The 21396-nt window shown below is 42.2% G+C and overlaps 1 pseudogene; it reads left to right on the top strand.

Annotated features, from left to right (window-relative positions):
- Positions 1-13599: 13599 nt before the first annotated feature.
- Positions 13600-13842, top strand: LOC102849608 (annotated as a pseudogene).
- Positions 13843-21396: the final 7554 nt, after the last annotated feature.

Genomic DNA, 21396 nt, shown 5'->3' with positions numbered 1-21396 from the left:
CTAACGCCTGTACAATTCACCTCCCTTTCTCTCAGCGGCTACAGCGCCACCACCGACGTAAGAAGGCCGAAGGAGGAAGTGGGGTTTTACGCTTTTGAGACAGAAGTGGGAGCTGTGCAGAGGCCTAGGGGCCGTAGCGCGGGCTCGGGCAGCGCAAGCGCATTAGAGCAAATAGAACACAATCCGCAATCCGGGTACTTGCAGGGCCGTTGGCCCCTTCCCCCACCCGCCTCCACCACCATCCCGCGCTACGCAACAAAGCCAGGCGGCCACGCTGCAAGCCTTCGCGCCCCCCGACCGATAGAGTGAGCAAAGCACCTTCTCCTTACCGTTCCTCACTTTCTGGTGCCCGAAAGCACAGCCTTCTTACGATTTTCCGTGGTTTTGGCCGTCCACGGAGAAGCCAAGAGAGCACACCTCAACCAGCATGGAGGAAGCGGCGAAATGGCTTCGACTGCCGCGCGGTGGGCGGGGTTTGTGCGTGTGCGCATGCGCAGAATGCGAGCGTGGGTGGTGCGGGCACTCTCGGTGGGGGCGGGGCGACCGGAATGTCGGCCCGGGGGAGGTTCCCTGCTAGAGGCCTGTGGCTGCTGTGCGCAGTTGCTTTCTTTCTCTTATAGTCTTTTAATATGTCTTGTTCTTTTAATATCGTAGAGAGTAGAGTGGCTATTATCGTTTTCATGAACCAAAGTGTTTCGTTTAGGAACCTTTATTGAGATGAATTTTACTTTTATAGAGGTGGAAATCTTGATTGCGGTGATTAAACAAGGGGAAAGAAGCACGTGTGCTCACAAAATAGTGAAAGTTAATCGTTAGTGAGTCTGATACACGGGAATGCGAGCAGTACCTGAGAAGCAAATAAGCCCATTAAATTTAGCCCAAATAAATGAATAAAACCAACAAGATCGTTTCTGGTTCAATTATCTTTCTATCTTTGGAAAGATAAATATCCTTAACTATATGCCCAAATCCTCTGCTGTCAAAGTCATAGCTGACCTGCGTCGGGTTTCCAAGCGTAGATCAATCCTAAAGAGAGCTGCTCCTTTTCCTCTTAAAAAATGGCCGCTGGATTAGAACCACCAGCCTTTGCCTTTACAACCCAACCCGCAAACCGCTACCTAAAACAAAATACTGCTGTCCAGTTATTCTGACTCATAACGACCTTCCATGGTTTCTGAGGCTGTATATTTTGGTGGAGAAGATCTACCTGAATTTATCCCGAATTAATTTCTTACTAAGTGTACATGAGAATTTTCAGAGGTGGATCTTTAGCTTTCAGGCATTAAGGAAAAATTGTATGGCTGTGTTGCTTCCTATTTTGGGCTTTGCACCTGAGACCCAGAGTTCCCAGGAGGCAGAGTCCTATAACCGACATTACCTTTGTACGTTACCCTGGCAACCAACTCCTTTTAAGAGCTTCCTTAATGTTTGCCAATGAAATGACAAAAGATGCAACGTTCTCCTGCAGTTCAGGGAGTGGCAAGATTTAACTATAGCAAGCACTAGGTAGTCTAGCTATGTGTAAGCAAAGTGAGGCTTTTTTTAAGCTTAATAAGAAAACAAGTAATATTCTTGCCTTATGAATTTGTAACTGAAGCTTGTTTTGCTTCGTTAAATGCTGTCGAGTACAACTCATACAGACCCTGCGAGCAACAGAGCGGAATCCTGTGCTGTGCCATCCTTACATCCCCGATGCATTTGAGTGCATTACAGCAGACACTGTAACAATCCGTCTCGTGGAGGGTCTTCCTCTCCTTTGCCGACCCTCCACCTTTCTAAGCGTGATGTCGCCTTCCAAAGAATAGACTTTCCTATAAGTAAGTATGTCGGAAATATGTGAGATGAAATTTTGCCATCCTTGCCCCTAAAGGGGACACTGGTTGCACTTTTCCCAACACCTATCTTCTTGTTTTACTGGCAGTCCGTTCTTCATCAATGCCACTACTCAAATCCATCGACCTCGCATCTTTTATTCATTGTCTGGCTCTTAGATGCATAGCAGGTGATTGGAAAGACTATGGCTTGAATCAGGCACACCTTAGTCTTTAAACTGACATCATTGTTCTTCAGGACTTTAGAAAGATCCCTGACAGAATATTTTTCTCATTGTTCTACATCTCCTGATCTCGATTGCTGGTACCAACGGTGTTGATTGTGGATCTAAGTAAGATGAAATAATTAACAATTTCAATCTTTTCTCCATCTATCATGATGTTGTCTACTGGCGCAGTGGTGAAGTTGTTTGTTTTCTTGATGTTGAGATGTAATCTATATTAAAGGCTTTGCAGTACGTGCCTCAGGACCTCCTTAAGCAAGATTGTGTTATCTACACAATTCAAGTAGATGAATCTTCCTCCAATCCTGATGCCACACTCTTCATAAAGTCCAGTTTCTCTAATAATTTGTTCAGCATACAGATTGAACAGTCAGGGAGAGGAAAAAAATAGAGCCCTAACACATACCTTTCCTGATTTTAAAGCATGCAGTGTTCCCTTTTTCCATTCAGGCAAGCTTCTTGATCTTGATAAAGTTTTCAAATGAGCATAATTATTCTTCTCAATGTTTGGTTTGTTATGATTCACATAGTCAAATGCCTTTGCATAGTAAATAAAACACAAATAGACATCTTCTGGTACACTTTATCCAAGATCAATTACCATAAAAGAATTGCAACTGATGAATAAAAGAGTAGAAAACCAAACTTTTATAACACCCTACAACAATGGGAAGCAAGTAGTATTTCATAGCCCCTTAACAAAAACAGCACTTCCTTTTAACTTAGCAGTAGTGAAACTTCTTGTCAAACTAAAGTTCCTTTAAGCTCTTCTTGAAACTTTATTTTTTTCCTTTTCCCATCTGCCCCTAGAAATTCATGGCTAATCTCTCTCGTTGTTTTTTGTTTTTTTTTTTTTTTCACTATACCATGAGAAGAGAAAACGATGTGACCAAGACAAAGGTGGGTGACTTTTAGTTTGTGGCCCTCCGGCCAGTCTTTCATTGTTTTTGTTCAGACATTCCTCTAGGTCATATAGCCCTGGTGTACAAATTGCCGTCCTGCGGTCACTTGTGGTTGCTGTGAGGCTGAACACTGTGACACGGATGTGTCAAATGCGTTAATGGTTGGCTACCCAATGCGGACTGAGAGTGGGATGGAGCTCCCCGGTTAAACAAGTGTGGAAGGTGGAGCATCCACTTTCATAATAGCTTGCCTCCGGAAACCCTATGAACCTGGAGAGAGGATGAAAGGCACCCAAGCTTTGAGGACTCTCCTTTATAGGGTCGCTATGACTCGACGGCACTTAACAACAACAACAACAACACATACCATGTGTTCTTCCAATTTGTTGTTTCCCCGTTTGCACTATCATTTTTTTCTTCAAAAGTCCCGGTATAATGACAACATCAGTCTTGCTCTCCCTAACCAGCATAGTGTCAAAGCTTTTCACCCCCTAGGGATGGATGATGGTATTAGCTACTTCTGAAATATTGATAAGACCATATTAACGAGTCTGAGGCATGATTACTCACCAGATCACTTGGACAAAAGAAAATATGGTAACCATTTCTCTCATTCTTCTCTTTTGGCCTTCCCTAATATAAAACCTCTGAAGTCTCCAGGATGAGAAAAATTTGGGAAGCTCATATCCCCTGCTTCCTAAATACTGTCATATAATAAAATTTTGCTATTCCATTTCACCCCTGTCTCTGAGATTAGCTTTCATATCTTCAGTTTTGCAGTTTCAGAATTGTTCTTGTATTGTGTGGAGTTGATTCCAATACATGATGTTATTGTTGTTGTTATGTGCCATCAAGTTGCGTGTAACTCATAACAACCCTAGATCTAAACCCTGCCCTAACCTAAGCCAATTTCCTCATCTCCGACAGACGTAATCCCATTTCTCCAGTCACTGAGACAATCCATCTCATCCTGGTTCTTCCTCTCCTGTGCTGTCCCTCCACCATTCTAAGCACAATGTCCTTCTCCAAGGACTGGTCCCTCCTGGCCATGTGCCCAAAGTATGTGAGATAGAGCTTCAAAATCCTTGCCTCCAAGGACCAGCTTGGTTTCACCCTCTCTAGGACAGAACTGTTTGTTCTCCTGACAGTCCATAATGTGTTGTTGTTGTTATTGTTGTTGTTGTTATGTGCTGTCAAGCCGCCTACAACTCTTAACGACCCTATGTACAACACCTCTAAACCCTGCTCTATCCTGTGCCAATCTCACTGTCTTTGACACACCTACCCTATTACCCTAGTCATTGAATCAATCCACCTCATTGAGGGTCTTTCTCTTCTGTGCTGTCGACCCTCCCAAGCCTGATGTCCTTCTCCAAGGATTGGTCCCTCCTTGCAACATGTCCAAAGTATGTCAGATGAAGCTTCAGAATCCTTGCTTCCAAGGAGCAGCCTAGTTTAACCCTCTCCAGGGTGAACTTGTTCATTTTCTTAGCAGTCCATGGTATATTCTATACTCTTCTCCAACACCACAGCTCAAAGGCATCAATTCTCCTTCTATCCTTAGTCATTGTCCAGCCCTCTGATGCATAGCAAGTGATTGCAAAGACCATGGCCTGTATCAGACGCACCTTAGTCTCCAGAGTGACACCATTGCTCTTCAGTACTTTGGAGAGGTTCCTAACAGCAGACTTTCCCATTGCAATACGTCTTAATTTCCTGGCTGCTGGTGCCAAGAGTGTTGACTGAGGAGCCAAGCAAGCTAAAGCTGTTTATAATCTCAATTTCTTCTCCATGCATCCTGATGCTGCCAGTTGGTCCACTGGTGAGAATCTTTGTCTTCTTGATATTGAGCCTCAATCCATCTTGAAGGCTGCAGTCCTTGATCTTCTGCAGCAAGCGCTTCAGGTCCTCCTCAGTTTCTGCAAGCAGGGTTGTGTCATCTGCATAAAGCAGATTGTTGATGAATCTTCCTCCAATCCTGATGCCACACTTCTCCTCATACAACCCATGATATAAGTTCAACACTATTCTCCAGCACCACAACGTAAAGGCATCTATCCTTCTTCTATCATCCTTAGTAATTGTGCAGATCTCTGATACATATTAAGTAACTGGAAAGACTATGACCTGGATCAGGCCTTAATCTTCAGACTGACATCATTGCTCCTCAGTACTCTAGAAAGGTCCCTGACAGCAGACTTTCTCAATTCAATTCATTTATTGATTTCCTGACTGCTAGTGCCAAGAGTGTTGATTGTGGAACCAAACAAGCTGAAGTTGCTAACAGTCTCAAAATCTCAATTTCTTTTTTGTCCATTATAAAGCTGCCGATCGGCCCAGTGATGAGAATCTTTGTTTTCTTAATGTTGAGCTTCAATCCATATTGAAAACTACAGTCCTCGATCTTCTGCAGCAAATGCCTCATGTCCTCTTCAGTTGCAGCAAACAGAGTTATGTTATCTAGGTAGCACAGGTTGTTGATGAGTCTTCCTCCAATCTTGATGCCTCATTCATCCTCATAAAGTCCAGCCTCCTGAATGATCTGTTCTGCATACAGATTGAAAAGGTATAGAAATAGGAGGCATTCCTGAGGCACACCTTTCCTGACTTTGAACCATGCAGTGTTACCCTGCTCTGTTCTGACAACTGAATCTTGACCCAAGAATAGGCTTTTCATGAGCACAATTAAGCATTCTGGGATTTCTATTCTTCTCACGGTTAGTCACAATTTGTTGTGATCCAAAACGTAGCAGATCTATATAACAGACTGGAACGGCCCTATATGATTTCCTATGCTGCAGCATTTATGGGAGCAGATTGCAAGATCCTTTCTCCTACAAAGTCACTGTTGGATTCAAACCAAAAAGTGCTTGTTGTTATGTGCTGTCCATTGAGTACAATTCATAGCAACCCTAGGAACAATGGATCTGAACCCTGTCTTGTCCTGTGCCATCCTTGCAATCTCTGACACATTCAAGCCCATTTCTGCAGCCACTGTGTCATTCCACCTGGTTGAAGGTCTTCCTCTCTTTCACTGACCTTCCACCTTCCCAAGTATGATGTCCCACTCCAAGGAATAACCTCTCCTAGCAACATGCCCAAAATATGTGAGACAAAGCCTCCAAGAAGCACTCTCATGCACCTTCTCTGAGGCATATTTGTTTATTCTTATATAAGATACTTAGTGGTCCACGGGATACTCTGTACTCTTCTCCAACACCACAGTCCTGAGGCATCAATTCTTCTTCTGTCACCCTCACTCATTGTCCAGCTTTCAGCAGCATGGAGAGTGGTTGAAAAGACCATGGCCTGTATCAGGCACACTTTACTCCTCAAACTGACATTGCCCCTCAATAATTAGTAGAGGTCTTTGACTGCAGACTTTTCCAGTGTAATATGCCTCCTGATCTCCTGATTGCTAGTACTGAGGGTATTGATTAATTATGGATTCAAAAGAGAATACGCCGTCCCCTTTTCCTTATGACTCAGGGTGAAGTCTCTCTCAGGGAGGAGTGATAGGGAATGGCAAAGGATACACTGACAAAGAAGATTAATCAGAACTGGCTTTGACAAGCACCGTGGCATTTGGACAAGAACAAACTGGGAGGAGGGTAGAGAGAATAGTGCAACAATGAATGAGTGGAAGCCCAAAATCTCTGTAAATGTTTATGAAAATTAATAAAATATAATTATAGAAAAAAAAATTATGGATTCAAGTAAGATGAAGTTGTTGATAGTCTCAATCTTCTCTTCACCTACCATGATGTTGTCTATTGTTCCAGTGTTAAGAATTTCTGTTTTCTTGACTTTGAAATGCTTTATCTTCTACAGCAATCAGTTCAAGTCCTCCTCACTTTCGGCAAGCAAGGCTGTGTCATCTGCATTACTAAGGTTATTGATGAGTCTTCCTCCAATCCTGATGCCACATTATTCTTCATAGAGGCTAGCTTCTCAAATGATTTGCTCAGCATACAGATTTAATAGATATGGAGACAGGATACAACTTTGACACATATTTTTCTTAATTTTAAACAATATAGTGTTCCTTTGCTCTGTTCACAAAGTAACCTCTTGATCTAGGTATAGGTTTCACATGAGAACAATTAAGTGCTCTGGGATTCTTATTCTTTTCAATGTTAGCCATAATTTGTTATGAACAACCCAATTAAATGCCTTTGCCCAGTCAATAAAGCACAAATGGGTATTCTGATATTCTTTGCTTTTAGCCAGGATTTGTCTGACACTAGCAATGATATCCCTGATGCCACAGCTTCTTCTAAATGCTGGTTGAATTTCTGAGAGTGTACTGCTCTAGCCATTTTTTAATGAACTTCATTAGTATTTTGTTTATATGTGATAATAATAATATTGTTCTATTATTTCCACATTCTGTTGTATCACCTTTCTTGAGAATGGGTACAACATGAATCTCTTCCAGTCAATTAGCCGAGCAGCTATTGTGCAAATTTTTTGGACATAAACTGGTGAACACTTCCAAGGCTACATCTATCATTGCTTAGCAAGTAATATGAAACACGTAAGCTTAAGTATTTTATACTTTGTCATGTGATAGTCTTTATACCTTACTCACTTATTGCTGTGGAGTCAGAACATATTCATAAATGATCCCTCCATCAGGTTTTCAGATGCTATAAATCCTACAGAAAAAGAATATCTGTCTTTCTCTTTCATAACCACTGGTGGATCAAATCACCATAGAGGTGCCACATTTCAGTTAGCAGTGCAACTTCCTACAAACTATGCACCAGAGGGAAAATGGCAGAAACAGCACATCGACAGAGAACTGCCAAGCCAGGTTTGGAAGAGGCTGTGTTACTAGAGCTAGTGTTACGTGGATCTTGGTTGAAAACAGAGTACCAAAAGAATGTCTATCTGTGTTTCATTGACTATGCAAAGGCATTTGACTGTGTGGATAACAACAAACTGTGGCTAACTCTGAGAAGAATGGGAATCCCAGTAACACTTGACCATGCTTATGCAAAACTTGTGCTTGGACCAGGAGGCAGTTGTCAGAACAGAGCAAGAAAATACTGCATGGGTCAAAACTGGAAAGAGTGTACAACAGGTGTGCATACTATCTCCATACATTTTCAATCTATATGCGGAACAAATTATCCAAGAAGCTGGGCTCTATGAGGAAAACGAGGGAATCAGCATTGGGTGAAGACTCATCAACAATCTGCTTTATACAGATGACACAACCCTGCTTGCTGAAACTGAGGAGGGCCTGAAGCACTTGCTGCAGAGGGTCAAGGACTGCAGCCTTCAATATGGATTGAAGCTCAACATCAAGAAAACAAAGATTCTCACCACTGGGCTAATTGTAAGAATCATGATAGATGGTGAAAAGATTGAGATTGTTAACAGCTTTAGTTTGCTTGGCTCCACAATCAACACTCTTGGTATCAGCAGCCAGGAAATTAAAAGATGAATTGCATTGTGAAAGTCTGCTGTCAGAGACCTCTCCAAGGGCTGAGGAGCAACTATGTGAGTCTGGAGAGTAAGGTGCACCTGATCCAGACTATAGTCTTTGCAGTTACTTGCTATGTGTCAGAAAGCTGGACAATGATTAGGGATGATAGAAGGAGAATTGATGCCTTTGAGCTATGGTGCTGGAGAAAAGTATTGAATATACCATGGACTGCTAGGAGAACAAAGAGGTTCATCCTAGAGGGGGTGAGACCAGGCTGCTCCTTGGAAGCAAGGATTCTGAAGCTTCATCTGACATGCTTTGGACATGTTGCAACGAGGGACTAGTCCTTGGAAAGGGATGTTGTGCTTGGGAGGGTGGAGGAAGACTGGGGTAATGGAGGTAGATATATCAGAGACAATAAGATAGGCACAGGATTTAGGAATGTGATACATAGGATTGCTATGAGTCGGAGGTGACTCAATGGCACATAACGATAACAACAACAACAACAACAACAAATTAATAATATTAAATACTTTAAAAATTGAAAGCAGAGAATTTGTTCAAAAATACCTAGGCAAGCCTCTGTGTTCTCCCTGAGAATAAAACTGTCCTTTTGATGATATTAAGTTGACTGAGGAGTTATTAAAACACATAGAATTTTTTAAAATAAATAAAACAAATTTTTAGTGAAAGTTACTTTTTTGCTTTTTAATAATTTGCTTTGTTTTTGAGAATATACACAGCAAAACATATACACATTCAACATCTATTTGTATCTATCAAGCAGTTTACTCTAAAATTTACCTCATATACATTAAATCCTATTTCCTTGGCTAAATAAAAAACTCATACAGAGGGAAAAAATAAATTATGTGTAAGGCAACTTCAAAGAATTTTGAAGCAGTGGACCTTAAGAGTAAAAACAGGTAACAATGATCTTAACTACAAAAGCATTAAAGAGAAAAGTAGGTGGCATTTTCAAGATAAAAGTAAAATTCTTACTGAAAATTACAGGATTATAAACCAATAACTAATAGAGGAAAACATTACAATGCGGAAGTACACTTTACTTAGAGCTGTTTAAGATCAAACGAAAGATGTGTTTGAACAGTGGAGTTGGAGAAGAGTGCTAAAGATCCTTTGACTGCAAAAAAAAACCAAACAAAACAAAACCCAAAAAACAAAAAAAAAATCACCAAACTCGACAAAACAAAACAAACAGCCATGTCTTCAAGAAGGTGTAGCCAGAGTGCTCCTTGGAGGCAAAGATGATGAAGCTTCATCTCACATACTTTGGGCTACTGTTGCTAAGAAAGGTTGTTCCTTAAACAGAGACACCATGCTTGGAGATGAAGTTCTGGCAAAAGAGAGGAAGACCCTCCATCAGGTGAGTTGACACGATGACTACAGCAATGGTGTAGAATGTGTCAAAAATTGTGAAGATGGCATAGGAGAGTACAGTGTTCAGGTCGTCCATTCACAGAGATGCTATGAGTTCTAGTCAACTTGATGGCACCTAACAAAAACAGCATGGCATTGATGGATCTCTGGTGGCCTCGTGGTAAGAAGCTACACTGCAATCTCAAAGGCCATGGTTAAAACTCACCAGCTTCTTCACAGAAAAAGTATAGACAATCTCCTCTGAAAACCCACTGGAAGTTCAGCTGTGAGTCAGTTCCAACTCAACGGCACACAATAACAAAATCATGACAATACTAAAAAGCTCTGATGGCCTAGTGGGTAAGGAGTTGTGCTGCTAAGCCAAAGGCTCAAGGTTCAAATTCTCCAGTTGCTCTGTGGATGAGAGATGGGCCATCTCCTCCCATAAAATTTATAGCTTCTGAAAACCCACCAGAGAGTCAGCTTTATGTTTCAATCTGACAGTAATGAGTTGGAATTTTTATGGTAATAGAGATAACCTACCTAGTTTTTATAAGACAACCAAAAAATTGACCTACATTTTGACTCATGGAAATTTTATGTGTGTGAGCTTAGAACTGTACTCTATAGGACTTCTTTAAATGGCTGATTTTGTTATATTTTTGGTAGTAAATTGCCGGACCTTTCCTCATAGAGAGGGTCTCTGGGTAGACTTAAATTTCCAGCCTTTCAGTTAGCAACAGAGCATATTTACACCACCCAGTGACTTCAAGGGAGTGAAAAGACAGAGTGGAGATCTGGGAAGCATGCCAAGGAAGACAACATGTGAATCACTTAGACTGTTTTCAGTTGAAAGTAATTATAAAAGCTTAAAATTGTGAGGAAAACTTAGAGAGTGAAAATTTTGAAGTAAGACCAGCTCTGTTATATCAGGCTCCTCAGTTCTTTCTGCCTGTCACTTTGCCGTCCTCTGTGCGTGGACAATGTCCTGAGACTAGATTCTTCATGATTGCAAAAGTACTGTGTGCAGCAGGTCCAAGGGTTGCCTCTAGGCACAACACAGCCCAAAAGTAGCAGATCTCCTGGGGGGGGGGGTGTTCTCTCACACCTACTTTCCCAGAACTGTGTCACATGTCCACCTGTTAGTCAGTCATTAACATGGTGTTTCCTTGGCTGCCTTAACCAAACTGGAATTTGCCTCAACTAACCGAATGTGGAAACTGCAGAACAATTTCACTGATTTCACATGCAAGCAAGATTTTACTGAAAATTATCCAAAAACGACTGGAACAGCACATCAACAGAGAACTACCAGAAGTCCAGGCTGGTTTCAGAAGGGGTCGTGGTACTAGAGATATTGTAGCTGATGTTAGATGGATCTTGGCTGAAAGCAGGGAATACCAGAGGAATGTCTATCTGTGTTTCATTGACTATGCAAAGGCATTTGACTGTGTAGATCATAACAAACTGTGGCTGACTCTGAGAAGAATGGGAATCCCAGAACACTTGATCGTTCTAATGCGAAACTTATACTTGGACCAGGAGGCAGTCGTCAGAACAGAGCAAGGGAACACTGCATGGTTCAAAATTGGGAAGGGCGTACGCCAGGGATGCAGCCTATCTCCATACCTTTTCAACCTATATGCAGAACAGATTATCCGGGAGGCTGGGCTCTATGAGGAGAAATGTGGGGTCAAGATTGGTGGACGATTTATCAACAATCTCCATTATGCGGTTGACACAACCCTGCTTGCTGAAACTGAGGAGGACCTGAAGCACCTGCTGCAGAGTGTCAAGGACTGCAGCCTGCAATATGGATTGAGGCTCAATGTCAAGAAGACAAAGATTCTCACCACTGGACCAATCGGCAGCCTCAGGATGGATGGTGAAGAGATTGAGATTGTACACAGCTTTAGTTTGCTTGGCTCCATAGTCAACAGTCTTGGCACCAGCAGCCAGGAAATTAAAAGGCGCATTGCCATGGGAAAGTCTGCTGTTAGGGACCTCTCCAAAATGCTGAAGAGCAGTGGTGTCTCTCTGGAGACTAAGGTGCGTCTGATACAGGCCATAGTCTTCGCAATCACCTGTTATGCATCAGAGAGTTGGACAATGACCAAGAAGGATAGAAGGAAAACTGATGCCTTTGAGCTGTGGTGCTGGAGAAGAGTACTGAGAATACCATGGACTGCTAGGAAAACAAATAGATTTGTCCTGGAGAGGGTTAAACCGGGTGGCTCCTTGGAGGCAAGGATTCTGAGGCTCCATCTAACTTACTTCGGACATGTAGTGAGGAGAGACCGGTCCTTGGAGAGGGACATCATGCTTGGGAGGGTGGAGGGATGGCGCAGGAGAGGAAGGCCCTCTATGAGGTGGATTGATTCAGTGACTGGGATAATTGGGATGGGAGTGTCAGAGACAGTGCGATTGCCACAGGACAGAGCGGAGTTTAGGGCTGTTGTACATAGGGTCGCTATGAGTCGCAGGCGACTCGACAGCACATAACAACAACAACAACATGTATAAGGTCACTGTCCTGAGATGTATATATCTATAGAACAAAGAGACGCCTGTCAGAAAGAAGGGGAATGGATATTTCCCTTGATATGCCCGGGAGAGGGGGAATTCTTAAGAAAAACAAAAAACAGCATAGCAGAGATCAGTTGGCCTAGTGGACAGAAAGAGATGCTACCAAACCAAAGGTGGGTGATTCTAATCCGCAACCCTCAGGCCTGTTTGTAATTGTTTTTGGTCAAACATTCTTCTAGGCCATATAGCCCTGGTCTGTCCACTTGCTGTACAGAGGTAACTCGTGGTTGCTGTGAAGCTGAACACTGTGACACTAATGTGTCAAATGTGAGAATTACCCATGATTACCCATGGTGGACAATGTTTGGTGGAGCCCCCCGATTAAAACAAGCTTTGGAAGCAGGAGTGGCATCCACTTCCGAAATAGCTTGCCTCCGGAAACCTTATGAACTGGATGAAAGTTATACAAGTGTCCAGGTCTTTTGTTCATAGGGTCGCTATGAGTCATCTATGACTCGACGACACTTAACAATGACAACAACAATGCCTGAGGGGGGGGGAAATTCTTAAAAAAACCCCAAGACAGTTTTGCATATTTTAAAAACACAAAACAGTCCTTCTTAAAGGATTTAAGTTATTACACTATGGCTCTTCTGTTGAAGGTAAGTATGAGTAGACCTCATGCATATATCCATCATACAAAGTTTTGATTGCTTCTGAGCTCCATGTGAGAACTCAAGGACAAGTAAGACTAGTCTCTGGTCTTGGAAATGTAATGAAGAAGGCCAGTACAACATGATGAAGCTCTCATTAATGTTAAGGTGGCCATATCCATCTATTCGTGCTTTGTTAAAGGGAGATGGTTACACAGTGGCTAGAGAACGCAGCTGATATCCAAAAAGTCCTTTTCTGAACTCAGTTCATGATAGAAAGATGAGGCAGTCATCTTCTCTAAAGATTTACAGTCCTGGAAACCCTTCGGGGCCATTCAACCCTCCCTTACAGAGTCTCTATAAATCAGAATCTATTCCATGGCAGTAGGTTCGATGAATATTAAAGATTCCCAAGTTTATATCTCTATTTCAGTTTCTCCTTTCAACTCTGGGCTGCATTTTCCACAATCCCACTTGAGTGTCTCATCTAAAAGGTTCAAAAGAGAACCTCTGTCTGCCCAACTGTACTAGCCTTTCTCTTGGTCACAGTCATTTCCTTCTTTAACCTATTTCTCCCCAGCACACTAAAGTAGATAAACAGTCAGATGGCACAGTACTGGCAAAAAAACAGATGTGGAGGCAGCAATGAATGTGCATCATGAGGTCAACTTCTTTGTGGAAGAAATTAAATGCTTGGGTCCTAATAATGCTGATGAAAAGTTAAATGTGAAATTTGGTGCTCTTCTCCCAGAGGACAAATATGTCAGTCTCTCTGAAACAATGTGAACTCTCAGATCTGCAAAACAAAGGAAGACTGTTACATACCCAGGAGAGTTACTTTGTCAAGGACATCACTGTGATATGAATATTGTGCTCCTGCAAGGTTAACATAGTATGCATATCTACGTATATTACTATTTTTTATTTCTAATAAACTAGATTATTAAACCAAAGGATATATATGAAAGCATACTTAATGTATTTTTATAGACCTTTATAAGCAAAAGGAGGCTGATAATATAGAGGACTGACTTTCTACATTGGAAAAGAAAAATTTGTGCACCAAGGTAAAAAGTAAATAAAGGCTACCTTTCCCCCCACCTCTGAAATTTGGTTAGAAAATGGAGGCAATGGAAATTATTATTTTTTGTGTGTAGAGAGATTGATGGGGGACTGTTTCATAAATAAGTTTTTAGACAAGTTTATAAATGTTTGCCGTTGTTTGAAAGCAAGAAGCAAACTTAAACCAATACCACAAAGAATATTAAATATATGCAAAGTAAAACCTTCTAGCCATCTTTTATAAAAAAAACTAAGACAACCGTTAGAAGCCTACAATTATGTACTGTGCCTACCAAGCCCTTGCCCTGTGCATCCGTTCTTCAGGCCTAGGCTAAATATACCTGTGCTTTGATGCTGGCATTGGAAAGAAAAGGAAAAAGGGGGGAAAGGAAAGAAGCAGAGTCTGTTTTTCTTTCTTATCTATGTTCTTTTTCCTACACTTCCCCACTTCAGTAAACCTTCATTTGCTCAAGTTAGAAAAATGCAAATACCTCCTTAAACCTGCTCTAGTTCGCTCTTGTTTTGCAGCCTCTATATGCAACTCAGTATTTGCTTGCTTCCAAAGATCAAAGACTACAGTATTCAATATCAGTTACATCTCAGCATCAAGAAAATAAAAACCTCTGTCACTGGCTCAACAGTCAACATCATGAGAGGTGGAGAAAAGATTGAAGTTGTCAATGATTTCATCCACAGTCAAAATTCTTGGTACCAGCAGTCAACCAATCAAAAGATGTGGTGTATTGTGAAAATCTGCTAAGAAGCAACAATGTTAAGATGTTCGTTTCAAGACTAAAGTGCACTTGATTTAAGTCATGGTCACTTGCTAGACATTTGAGAGCTGGACAATGAATAAGGATGATGGAAGAAGAAGTGATTCATTTGAACTGTAGTGGTGGTGAAGAGAAAATGCATCCAGAGTATTCTTTGGAGGCAAAGATGACAAAGCTTCATCTCACATACTTTGGCCATGTTGCCAGAAGGAGGGTATTCCTTGGAAAATGACATCATGCTTGGAAAGGTCAGATGATCAGTGAAGGAAAGGAAAACCCTCAACAAGATAGATTGACACAGTGACTGCTACAAAGGGCTCGAGTATGTCAGAAATGATAAGGATGGCATAGGATAGGACAGAGTTAGGGTCGCTACAAGTTATACTCCACTCGATGGCACTTAACAACAACTGTCTCCTAAATTTTGAGAACACAAATGTTTGTTCTTTAAAGCCACACACTTGTGGTATTTCTATTATAATAACAGGAAGCTAAGACACTTTCCTGTCTTGTTGAAAAGAGCCTCTCTTCCCCAGCTTCTCCATCCCCCACCACCTTACCGGTCATGTTGAATGATTGTGATAGAAGGCCTCCTAGCAAGCATTTTTCTCTATAGATAAGGAAAAGAGCAAATGATGGAAGACGTGTGTTAAGATGATCTGAGGGCTGCTCAGGTAGAGATGTCAATTCTGGTTGAGGCTATTGGCTTAGGAAAGGGATACTACTAAATTGGGTCACTGTTCTAGGGAGTGCAGTTAGCAAATGCAACTGGAGGGTTCAGATGTAAGTCTTAAATATAATTCTCTCTTTTCAGTAACAGATACTTTGCATGTGCCCATTCACTCAAGTGGATCATTTTTGCACTCTCCCCCCATTCCTTGGATTATAGGATATGGTAATTTCATCTCCTCCTTGCTTCAGGCAGAGTGATCTTCACACTGGAGCATACTTGAACTCTACACCACCTCAAGACGCTGGTGTGCTTGTCCACCTGTGGGTCCACCTCTGGGGTTCAAAGACAATTCTGTTATGTGAGCCTGCTGATGAATGAGAGTGGTCCTGTCCTTCATACTGTCGTAGAGTAACATAATTTAAGGTAAATGTAAAAGAGGTCTATTGAAGGAAAAGATGGTCTATACTAGAAGGTGTTTTAATTTGCAAAGTGAAGATGGCTGCTCTGCTGAATAGTGAGGAAGAAAACATTTTGCATTTCTAGCAGAAATTAAGTTATGAGGCCTTAATTGGCTGAAGGACATCAGGGCAATCAAAAGTGAGATATCTGAAAGCAGAAATTTGGAAGTGATGTGCACTGCTGTAGAGTTGATTCTGACTCTTAGTGACCCTCTACCATGAGTCTGAGGTTGTAAATCATTAGGAGAAAAGACTGTTTCTCCCATGAAATATGTGGGGACTCTGAACTGTATGCACTACACCACCAGAGAGCTTTTCTGAGAAGGGATAGGTAGGTAATAGGAAGATCTGGTGACCTTGTTGTTGCTGTGTACCTTTGAGCTGAAACCAACTCATAGCTGACCCTCCCGTGGGTTTTCAGAGGCAGTAAATCACATGGGAGATTTCCTATATTTTTCTCATGGAGAAAGCTTCTGGATTCGAACTGTGTGCCTTAGGGATGGCAGTGCTGTTCCTTACCAGTAAGCCACCAGAGCTCTCCCTGGACAGATCTGAATCCTGTCCTATCCTGTGCTACCCTCACAATCTGTGACACACTCCAGCCCATTGCTGTAGTCACTGTATCAATCCACCTTGATGAGAGTCTTCGTCTCTTGCAGTGCCTTTCCACTTTTCCAAGCATGATGGCCCTTTTCAAGGAATAGCCTCTCCCAGCAACGTGTCCAAAATATGTGAAATGGAGCCTTATCATCTTTGCCTCCAAGGAACATGCCGGCTGCATCTTCTCTAAGACTTATCTGTTCTTTTTGGCAGTCCATGGGATATTCAATACTCTTCTCCAAAACCACTGCTCAAAAACATCAATTCTTCTTCTGTCATCCTTATTCATTTATCTGAGAGTCCAGCTCTCAGGTGCATAGTAAGTGACTGAAAAGACCACGGCCTGAATCAGGAGCATCTTAGCCCTCAAATAGACATCATTGCTCCTCAATAGTTTGGACATTTCCCTGACTACAGGCAGACTTTCCTAGTGCAGTACATCTCCTGATCTCCTGACAGCTGGTATCAAGTGTATTGATTGTGGATCCAAGTAAGATGAAATTGTTGACACTTTTAATGGTGACCTAGTCTGTAGGAATTTGCACTGCTATCCTAAAGGTGGCACCTCTCCAGCAGTTCAAGTCAGTATACTAGCATCTCTGTGGGAGAAAGATAAGCAATCTCCTCTTGTGCAATTAAAAGCCTTTGAAAATCCTCTAGACAGTTGGCCATTTTTTTTAGAGTTTTTGAGGTGGATAGCTGTTATGCGAGTTTACATAATTGACTATGGATGCATAATTCAAGTATACATGCTCTTCAGTTTATTACAGGATTATGACAGGACTAGTTTTGGTTTTGTGTGTTTGTGGTTTTTTTTTTCTTCGAGGGGGTTGGTTTTTTTGGTAACTCACTGTTTAAGAAAAACACTTTACCAATCATTCCTGTTTCCAGGGATGCTATGTAGCAAGACACTTTGGGTATAAATTATAACAATTTGCATCTGTTTGGCTACAGTGGAAAGGCCATTTGGGAATAGATTGTGACATTCTGCACCTGCTAGTCCTCAGGGAAAAGCAATGTTTCTCTTGGGGCACATGGGTGAAAGAGTGTAGTGTACAGGAGCTACTTATAAAGGTGGCCACTTAATTTAGCATAGTCCTATCTAAAAAAATTAATAATGCCCCACCCTCACACAGATGGGATAGTAAGATAGTTTATTCGTAGAGGCAGTGTAAACAAAGGAGAGCAGGAGAAAAGTCCTGTTAATTAATACAGTGACTATGCAGATGCCTTTAGTCTCAGCTGCCACCTCAGTAAACATCAGTTGACTACTAACAGGAATACATCCACGTGGGACAGCCTGTTAGTGGATAACGAACCTTGCAGAGTTTACACAACAGAGAAACCTTAGGAATGAAGTGACCATGGTAGTGTCTTCAGTGTCCAATGTAGACATAGACACTGGAAAGGCCTTATAGATTCATCCTATGAAATCAGTCTTAATACAAAGAATCCCTCAACTGTTCTGTTGAACTAATAAAATGAATGAGGGTGGGGAGAAACACCAACTGTGAGAGAACTTTATGGGAAAACCCAGGGATCTTGGGCTGGAGTTCCAGGGAAGGAACAAATTATAGTAGGTAAAGAAAATGAACTAATAGATTGCCTCTCGCAGAAACACCAGCTGTGAGGGACCTTCATGGGAAAAACCCAGGGATCTCAGGCTGGTGTCCCAGGAGGGGGACAGACACCATGTAGGAGTCAAAGAAGAGGTAGGGGCATGAAGGAGCAAGCTGAGTTGGCCCCATGAAGTGACATATGAGAGGGTGGCACATGCCTCAGTGGAAGCCCCTTAAGTACGGTGTCCAAACAAAGATGGCCTTGGGCCAAATGAGCTGTGTGTCTTAGCTGTGGATGCCCATGGGTCTGGCTAGGCTCCCAAGGCCATGGCCTTGATGTTTCCGTTCATTCTGCTTCAGACAGATGGCCAGTTCTCTAGAAAGGAGCAGGTAGTCCTCAGATAAGGATTGGATGCATGAACTCAAGAGATGCTCTCTCTCAAGTTATTATTCACACAGCGAGCAGCATCAAAGTTAGAGGAACTGCTATTAGAAAAGACAGAGTTCAATATGGATTCTAGACTCATGCCAAACACTAAAGTGGGAATTTTTTTTTCATTTTTTTTTTTATTATTTTGTGTGCGTGTACCGTCAAATCAGATCTGACTGGTACAGGAGGATATTGCGCCTCCTTCTCTGGCAGAGCATCTGGTGGATTCGAACCGTGTTCCTCTGGGATTGCAGTGCAGCTTCTTGCCACTAGGCCACCAGAGCTCCCTAAAGTGGGAATTAAAGCACTTCTTTCAGATTGTTCCACCTTGCATACACATGACTTAGTATAATAATATACTTTACATCATCTGCCAACTGCTATGTTGGAAAAAGATGGCAATCCCCTCCCATGCGATTACTGCCTCTGAAAACCCACTGCAGAGTCAGCTATGGTTCACCAAAGATGATTGCTGTTGCTGTTATTGTTAAGTGCCATTAAGTCAACTACAACTCATAGTAAAGCTATTAATAAGGATCTGAACTTTAACCTGCGCCATCCTCACCCTCTTTGATACATTTGAGCCTTTTGTTACAGTCACTGTGTCTATCCATCTTGCTGAGGGTCTTTTCTCTGACCCTCCACCTTTCCCAGACCAATATCTTATTTCCAAGGACTTGTTATGTGCCGTTGAGTCACCTGCGACTCATAGCAACCTTATGTACAACAGCCCTAAAATCTGCTCTATCCCTTGCCAATCTTATTGTCTCTGACACACACGTAGGAATCATTACTCCAGTCACTGAATCAATCCATCTTTTTGAGGCCCTTCCTCTCCTGCACTGTCCTCCCACCCTCCCAAGGACTAGGCTCATCTAAGAACATGCCCAAAATATGTAGGACAAAGTGTCACCATCATTGTCTCTAAGGAACATCTCCAAATTAGACTTGTTTGCTCTTTTGGCAGTTCATGGGATATTCAGCACTATTCAATAACACTGCAATTCAAAGACATCAATTTTTCTTCTGTAATCTTTGTTAATTGTGCAACTCTCAGATGTGTAGGAAGTAATTGAAAAGACCAGGGCTTGTATCAGGCACACCTTAGTTGGCATCTGCAAAAGCTTCTATGCCTCATTTAATATCTGTTTTAAACGTGAGGTCTGGCATTCATAAAGGGTGTTTAAGTAATGTGTAGAAAATACGTAGATGGGTGAGTTCTGGTGGCCTAGTGGCAGGAAACTGCACTGCAATCCCAGAGGTGCATGGTTCAAATCCACCAGATGCTCTGCTGAAGAAGAAGGAACAATTGTCTCCTGTACCAGTAAGATCCAATTTGATGATACACACATTATAAATAAATAAATAAATATTATAAAAAATTCATTAAAAAAAAAGAAAATACGTAGATGGTAAACACAAAATGTTGTCTTCTTAGTCTTAGCCTGGCATAGACCTTAACAGTCAACACTAGCTATATCTGATACGCTAGTGAGATATTAGAAAATGTTAACAAATCCTGACAGATACCAAACATTATTTTTATCTTTTTTCTTTGTTGTGTACTATTGGTGCAGATCTGATCGGCACAGGAGGAGATTGCCCCTCTTTCTTCAGTAGAGCATCTGATGGATTTGTACTGTGTGCCTTTGGGATTGCAGCACAGCTCCTTGCTGCTTGGCCACCAGAGCTCCCTGACAGCAAACATCCTAAGTGTGTTTTGTGGAATCTATTTCATTCCATTTCTAATTTGTGGGGTTAAAAATTTAAGAAAGTGCTGCAATCGGTATTCACCATTGCAAGAACATGGAAACAACCCAAATGTCCAGCCAAAACATAATGGATTGTTAAATTCACACAATGGAATACTATGCAGCATGAAGGAGCAATGATTTTGAAAACTACTACATAACATGGGAGAGGCTGGAGAATATTATGCTCAGTGAACTAATGCAGTCTCATAAGGAAAATACTGCATAAGATCATTATTGTCAAAATAGAAGGATAACTTGTAAAATATGTAGAGAGACCCTAGAAGTGGGAGAAGGGAGTGAAGGGATAAGGATAGATAGGGTGAAATCACAGGGCTGCACAGTTAGGTGAGTGGAGGGAAGGAGGGAAGTAAATTGGAAGAGTGCGGGCAAAAAGGCATAGCAATGATGGGAAAGGCCAATGATGTTTGACTTTAAAAAACTTAATCTGGCCTGGGCCTAGGGTTTGAACCAGGAGGCAGCCTTAAGCCCAAGGCAGCTGGGAAAGAAGTGGCCATGTTGATCCTGCTTTGGCCGGTTCCTCCCAGCTCGCAGCATCGTGGGAAGCTATCCTTGCCAGAAGGCAGGAGCATGGTGGTGGGAGTGCAGGAATCGTGGCAAGCTTTTGGAGTCGACTGCTTTTCCGGGAATGTTTTGACGTGCAGGTTTGCTCTGTCCCTGGAGTGAGGCTAGCCAGCCTGGGCCTAGGGGTTGAAACAGGAGGCGGCCTTAAGTCCAAGGCAGTTGAGAAGTAATGGCCATGTTGTTACTGGTTTGGCCGGCTCCTCCCAGCTCTTGGGAATCTCTCCTTGCCAGAAGGCAAGAGCGTGGTGGTGGGAGTGCAGGAATCGGGGCAAGCTTTTGGAGTTGACTGCTATTCCAGGAATGTGTTTGATGTGCAGGCTTGCTCTGCCCCTGGATTGAGGCTAGCCAGCCTGGGCCTAGGGTTTGAACCAGGAGGCGGCCTTAAGCCCAAGGCAGCTAGGAAGTAGTGGCCATGTTGATCTTGGTTTGGCTGAGTCCTCCCAGCTCTTGGGAAGCTCTCCTTGCCAGAAGGCAGGAGCGTGGAGGTGGCAGTGAAAGAATCGTGGCAAGCTTTTGGAGGCGACAGCTTTTCCGGAAATGTGTTTGATGTT

Source organism: Elephantulus edwardii, unplaced genomic scaffold, assembly GCF_000299155.1.
Source record: "Elephantulus edwardii isolate Elephantulus edwardi_28Jun2011 unplaced genomic scaffold, EleEdw1.0 scaffold00061, whole genome shotgun sequence".
NCBI lineage: Eukaryota > Metazoa > Chordata > Mammalia > Macroscelidea > Macroscelididae > Elephantulus > Elephantulus edwardii.
Note: the sequence above shows the minus strand (reverse complement) of the source record. Positions and strands in the feature narration are given on the sequence as shown.